Source organism: Dermochelys coriacea, chromosome 7 (assembly GCF_009764565.3).
Source record: "Dermochelys coriacea isolate rDerCor1 chromosome 7, rDerCor1.pri.v4, whole genome shotgun sequence".
Lineage (NCBI taxonomy): Eukaryota > Metazoa > Chordata > Testudines > Dermochelyidae > Dermochelys > Dermochelys coriacea.
The window spans coordinates 81666125-81673092 of record NC_050074.1 but is presented as its reverse complement, the minus strand read 5'-3'; the positions used below and the strand labels follow the sequence as shown (position 1 = coordinate 81673092).

The window sequence follows — 6968 nt, the reverse complement described above, 5'->3', positions numbered from 1 at the left end:
GAAAAAATCTATTTTTACCTTCTACTTCCATTTCTGCATTCTTGGCCTGACCTTCTCCCTACCTTTATAGTTCTGTAGAGAGACTTCCATGGATCATGAGAAAGGGGAAAATGCATAAAGCTGAGTCTCTTCCCACTTCTGCACCTGAGGGGAGATGCATTAGAGCTGAGTCCCCTCCACCTGTGGAAATAGAGAGTGTGATACAGCCCTTGAGAATTTATTTTTATTAGGATTAATTTATGATTGCTGATTTGGAAATATGACAACATAATAATGTACAATTATGGTAGCAGCATTTGTTTCCATGGTAGGTTTTTATATCTCTTTGCAGTCAATTGGCTCAAAGACAGAATACAGAATATTTCCATGGAATGCATTTAGTGAGATAGTTAATTGCATTGTGACTGATTAATGTAACACATTTGCCAAATCCAGACAATATTTGAGCATTTATTCCTCATCTTCCCTAAGACTGATACCTCCTACAAGTACTGGGTGGGTTCATAACAAGTATTGTCTGATAGGCTTTCCTGAATAACTATGATTCCATCAACACACACTTCTGTTATCTCATAAGTACAAAATGTGTTGCCTGGATCCCTCCTTCACTTTTTTGATTGTGTGTCCCTATGGTGGGTCAAATTAGACTATATGCCCTACTTTATACTTTTAATTACAAGTAATATATTCACTAGGTAAGATATATCATAAAATAGATTTATGTAAATTGGTATTTCAGTACCACAGACTTTCTACTAATTACTCAGACAGCAGATCTATAAATCAGTTCTTGCCTGTTGGGGAAATTACACAGACACAAAGGGTTTCACTGATGTCCAGTCACCTTCTCTACATCTCATTCCCCAAACTGAAGGCCAAGCCCAACCTTTGTTGGCTCAAATCAACTCCAGTATTTTTCCTGGCCATCAGATTCCCTGTAATCTGGCCTCACATCCCTTAGGTCTTTAGGATTTCCTTGCGCTCATACTGACCACAATCATCTTTTTCACAGAACCTTATGGGGAAGAGATAGCTATCCCTTTCCCACGAGCTGGTGCTTGGATCATTTTTTTTCCTGACAGCCTCCTTTGTTTTCAGAGCTCAGGTTTCTTCTCCAGGGCTCCTAACGCTGCTTATGCTCACCAACAATGTATACAGCCAGTATAGATAACATCACAAAATAAAAGTTAACCAGAATATAAACATAACTAAGTAAACATTGCTTAAAGTATAGTTAAACAGCCTCTCGGTTTAGTTAATTGTGATATCGATCACACAGGCTGAAAACTAAAGCCTGACATTTATAGTCAACTGTCTTTTCAGTATCCCAGGAAGGTGTGCCTGTTCTCCAGTCAGATTTTCATGTCCCCAAAAGTCTCTCAGGCCTTGTCCACACACACAGTTGCACTGGTTTAACTAAAGGTGTGATATTGAACCAGTTTCATGAAACTGGTGCAACTGTGTTGTGGGACTCTCCTCAGTGTATCCAGAACCATAAGCCATTGTGTTACCTTTCTGCCTCAGCAAAAGTGATCTTTGTTGGGGCTTCAACTGTGTGTCACTCCCTGCCACACCAGTCCTGTCGGCCTTGCCAGCAAACTCCTTGAGACTCTGCCAATTTTAACCTTGCCTTGCTGGTAACAATTAATGAACCCCAGTTCCCCAGAGACATCCCTCTGACTGGACACTCACAGAAATTATTAAGTTTGCTACCTTCAAAGAGACAGCCTGTTAGTGTAGTTGAGGACTCTCACTTTAATTCAGTATAACAACACTGAGATAGTTTATTGTGAAATTAAAAATAAGTTTATTAATAAAGAACATATATTTAAATATTAAGCAAGAGAAAAGGACACTTATAGTTACAAACAAAACGTATTTTCTAGTCTCCAAGCCTTAACTTTAGCAGCTACAGTCTTTTCCTAAACAGCTTTCTTACTGACATTAAGATACCAGCATTGCCAGTTCTTGCAGCAGGAAGATCCAATGTTCACAGAATCAGAAGGTTCTGTCTCCTTTCCCCCAAAGTGGCAGATAACTAGAATGAATTTTTTCTCCCCTTATACCTCCTGAAGTCCATTGTTTTTGTCTCAAGAGCCAGGAAGACCTCCTGGGGGTTCAGGCTCCTGTCCCCCCCCCCCATGTGCTCAGCCATGAGCCCTGATACTGTTTCCTCTGCCACTTGTTAGTTTGATTGCTTTATTTACCGCATATGTAAATGTACTTTCATTGTTCTCTGCCTGTATTCAAGCCAGGCAGATAGGTAAAATCCACATTCCTTTGTCTAAGGCAGGCTAGTTTATCTACTGGCTCCAATATATATTTTAACAACATATTTCCAGCCCACATACATTACTCTTTAAAAAATAACCCGTACATACATCATGCAATGATATTCATGACAAGTGTGTCACCAGTTGTCATATGATACTTTACAAGACACTATTCAGTGAAATATTCTGACAACAGTGTGTTGAGTGTGCCCTTTGCCAGTTGTCATAAGGGGGCTTAGTGTGTGTATTAACACTTTTACATCAGTTTAAATAACAGGGGCAAGCTAAACTGCTGTATGTCATGTTTAAACTGATATGAGTGTTTATACACAAAATGGCACTATTTAACTAGACTGGTGCAACATGACACCTTTAGTTAACCTGATGCAACTTCTTTGGGCAGTAGACAAACCTTAAATCCAGTGTCAAATCCCATTATATTTCCCGATATTACTGAAGACGCCCTCCTTTTATAGTTCCCAGAGGGTTTGTGTGCCCAGGCATTAAAAGTAATTCATTCACATTAACTTCATCCCCCAGTTTAGAAATCAGTTCACAATTATAAATGTATTTTCAGGTCACAATATATTTGTTTAAGATCATTAAACAAACTTGTTTAATTTTCCCCGTTTTTATTCTCCTAATGTGCATGGATGCATATTGGGTGCACTTGAAAGATCTTTTGTCCATTTCCAAGGACTCTTTTAAATACACAAACCTTGTATATGCAAACCATTTAAGAAATCTATTATTTAACTTTAAGACATTGATGTCTGTGAAAGTGCCTGTGACAGTGTCTCCATCTCACTTTACTTCTTTTAGCATATTAATGACTTAAGCCTAGGGCTTGATGTTTTGTGGTTGATTATCAGACAGTAAAACAAATAGAACTCATTGGATAACCAAAGCATTGTCATACTCTGATTCTAGAACTTCTCCATAGACTAAATGCAGTGGGGGGAGGTGTTTACCATGGTGACCCCTGTCGCCTGCTCTGAGATATCTGAGAACTGTTGAGACATGGTCATGGCCCATCATAGCCAATGGTGGATCATCACTTCAACTCAAAGAGTAAATTGTCTGATTGATTTGTAATAGATTTTGCATACCAAAATAGATATTGGTATGAAATTAGTCTGACCAAGGTAGACTTTATCTTTTCTTAAATTAATGTTATGCTTGTAATTCTCTTCCTATTGCATACAGGGGACAATAGAAGAATTCTCTTTAGGCTAATTTAACACCTGTATATTTATACATACACGTTCACAGATTGTATAACCTATTGGAAAAATGTGTTGCATCATCTTTCAAAAGCAGAGTTAAATTAATTATGTACAAGATAGATACCTGAGGATTATTAAATAGATTACTAATTATTTTTAATATTTAACATGATCTTGACCTCCTAGGTCAAGGGAAGTAGAAAGGGTTTCTTTACCTGCACCACAGACCTTTATATGATACTCACTGTGGGGGATCCCATCTAGGCCAGCAAATTATAGCTGACTTTGTAAAATGCTGAGCTGCAACTGGCAAGCCTGAAAGGATCTGACACTACATATTGCACCCTGGCTTAATGTATCTTGGAAGAAATTGCTGAAAGCTATAGTGCTACCAATACACTGTGATTCGGGGATGGATTCATTTTAATATTTATACTTGAGGACCACAAACGTACTTCATTGCTTATGTAGGCCAAATTGTACACCCAGCCAGGTCCTTGCTCCCACTATGGCCAGGCCCCTCGCTCAGCCCCACTCACAGGCAAGATTCAAGAACCCTACTGATTTTGGTGAAAATCAGAAAAGCCTGATTTCTAATTATTTCCACCGGTACTACACCTTTGGGCATGAGTGGCTAGCCAATATTCAGGGGCTTGCAGATTGTTTCTATTAGGAGGAGAAACTGATGATAGATATTTCTTGTATGCAATCCTGTTTATTTACAAAGTACACAAAGTCCTGTTTCCCAGAACACAGTATGAATCAAACAGGGGGCAGTTTCTTTACTCACAGCTCCAAGCCTCTTTCCAAACAGCATTCTGCCCCAAAGTTCCCTATTCTTGCTTTCTCACCAGGCTTCATTTCCAGGCCTTCTTCTGTTGCATCTAGGGCTCCCTTGCTGCCTTTTCTGTGAACCTCTGTGATGTTTCTCAAAAAGAAAAGGAGGACTTGTGGCACCTTAGAGACTAACAAATTTATTTGAGCATAAGCTTTCGTGAGCTACAGCTCACCTCATCAATGCATGCGATGAAGTGAGCTGTTGCTCACAAAAGCTTATGCTCAAATAAATGTTAGTCTCTAAGGTGCCACAAGTCCTCCTTTTCTTTTTGCGAATACAGACTAACACGGCTGAAACCTACTCTGAAACCTGTGATGTTTCTGCTGTTTCTGTCCCAAAAAAAGTATAGGAAATTGACAATAAATTAATTTTAATTTAATATAAGCCAAATAACACAGCATTACTTACTATTGATAGTTATATGGTTATCTAACTATATCAGTTATTTTCCTCTGTAATCTGGGAAATTTCAACCTTTTTTTTAGATCATCTAGTGTCATGGGGACAAAGTTCATTTGAGGCCTGTGAGTATTTGCTTCCATGTTCACCCATACTTTGAAAATCATAGGATATAGTGTAGTACATCTGCTGGTGTTTGTTTTCATTAGCTTCTACTGTTATCTACTTCAATAACATCTTTAAGTAAGTCTTGACACAGGGCGATTTTATGTCAGCCTGACCACACTGATTTCTCTCTAATCCTGACAATCAGTTGACATTGGATATTGTATCTTGAACACGGAGCAATCCTAGGTCTGGGACATTCACCAGGACCCCGTCTTCTACCTCCTTGTCCGCTTTCACTGAGCCTGAGCAAACCGTTGTTCGAAGGTAAAATCGTTTGACAGCCGGATACTGACAGCGCCCAGTACAAGTGAGCAGCGGGGGCTCTCGGAAGAGGCAGTCCCTGAGGCGCTGGGGGGGCTCCCTCCGGGGGAGCGGCTCGCTGATTTCCGGACACAGTTTGCTCACTTTACCAGCAGCGATTTATTCGAAAGGCCAACGCTGCCAACTCAGCTCCGGGGTCGCCCTTCCTGTGCGGGGCTGGGCCTGGCGCCGGAAGCTGAGGGGGGGGGAGTCCTCGCCTCGAGTGGAAGCGGTGGGGCCGGCCTGAGCAGGGGCTCTCCGTGCTCGCCCCGCTGACGGGGGGCGGGAAGCGGGAGCAGATCCCGCGTGCACGCGGCGCCTGCGCAGTGCGGAAGCCTAGCCGGACCCGCGGTGCTAGAGGCCCTGTCACTTCTTGCCGGTGCTCCCTCCTCGCTGCCTGGCCGGAGCAGGCTCCCCCCGGCCCTTCGGTGAGTTCCACCGGTGCGTGAGGCTCGTCAGCCGGGGCCCGGCGCTGCCGCCGGGCCTGGCGGTTGGGACCAGGCTCCGCTCTGTGAGGGTCGGGCGCCGGGCAGGCGTGTGGGCCCCGGGCCGGCCTCGGCGGGAGGGGCAGGGGCTGAGCTCTGCCGTGCCCCAGGGAAGATAGTTACAGCGCAGTGAGACCGGCCCGGCCCGGCCCTGCCCTGCGGCACGCACAGAGCAGGACGGGCAGCCGCCTCCTCTGAGCTCCGCACGGCCGGCGCCTGGCCCAGTACGGCCCGTGGGCGGGGCCCAGCCAGTTTCACTCGCCGCCCCAAATTGCGCCAGAGCCTTGGCCCGATCTGCTTGCGGGACCATGCTCCAGCGCGGTCGCCCTGTGCGCGGCCCGCTCCCCGGCGGCGGCTGGTGTTCCGTTTCTTCCCTTCTGCTGCGAGTGGGGGCGTGATGGACTGCGCAGTTTGTATGGGTGGGTGGTTTTGAACAGACCCGAAAGATCCAGACTTCCCTGTTCCAGCATTATAAGACCCCGGGGTGCTGTTTGGCAAGAAGGAGTTGGTGTCAGCAGGCCACAATTTGCGTGCACCTAGTTTTATCTACAGCAAAGGCGCATTTCATTGGTCCGTTGTGTGTAAAGCAGTCTGGGATCTTTCAGTCCGAAAGGTACTGTATACAATAAATGTTAAATATTATTTATTCTGCGTGGGATGTTTGAAAATGGGATTCAGAATTTGGCAATGTTTCCTTGAATGCAGAATGTTGCCAACAGGAATAATAATAATGGAGAATTATAGTCTATACTGACAGGTTTCAGAGTAGCAGCCGTGTTAGTCTGTATCCACAAAAAGAAAAGGAGGACTTGTGGCCCCTTAGAGACTAACACATTTGCTTGAGCATAAGCTTTCGTGAGCTACAGCTCCCTTCAAGTCTATACTGTAGCCTTTGAAGCCGCTACGTTTATGCCATAGTTTTTCAGAGCTTTTCATTGTGTGTACAGCACGTAAACATAAATCACTAAAGCATACTGGAACTTTCCAGCCGCTTCCTTTGGCCCCCTCATTGTTTCTTGCTCTAAAAAAAATAGGAGGTTGCTTCCCGCATCTCTCCCATTTGTTCCTTGTCCATATCACACTGTTTTTAGTGGGTGTCCCAATAAATAGTGACTCGGACTTGAAAATAAAATGCACGGAGATTCAGGATTATCTGCTAGAAAATAAAATGTCTTTTGGATCCATGGCTAGAACCATAACAAAGTGCAAAACACTACTATTCGGTACTGAAAATCTCCAAATTTCTTAAATATTTTCCTGCAGAATAATAAAGTTAGGG

The 6968-nt window shown here is 43.5% G+C and overlaps 1 protein-coding gene across 10 annotated transcripts in view; it reads left to right on the top strand.

Annotated features, from left to right (window-relative positions):
* The first annotated feature begins 5185 nt into the window (after nt 1–5185).
* Nucleotides 5186–6968, top strand: part of HERC4 (HECT and RLD domain containing E3 ubiquitin protein ligase 4) — an 82686-nt gene continuing 80903 nt past the window's right edge. For 3 of the 10 annotated variants that reach the window (XM_038410391.2, XM_043519304.1, XM_043519303.1), the window contains exon 1: nt 5249–5632. The gene's annotated coding sequence lies outside the window, so the exon portion shown is untranslated. Of the gene's footprint in view, nt 5633–5690; nt 6303–6968 lie in introns of those variants that run through there. The other 7 variants (XM_038410394.2, XM_038410390.2, XM_038410393.2 and 4 more) reach the window with 5 other exon arrangements.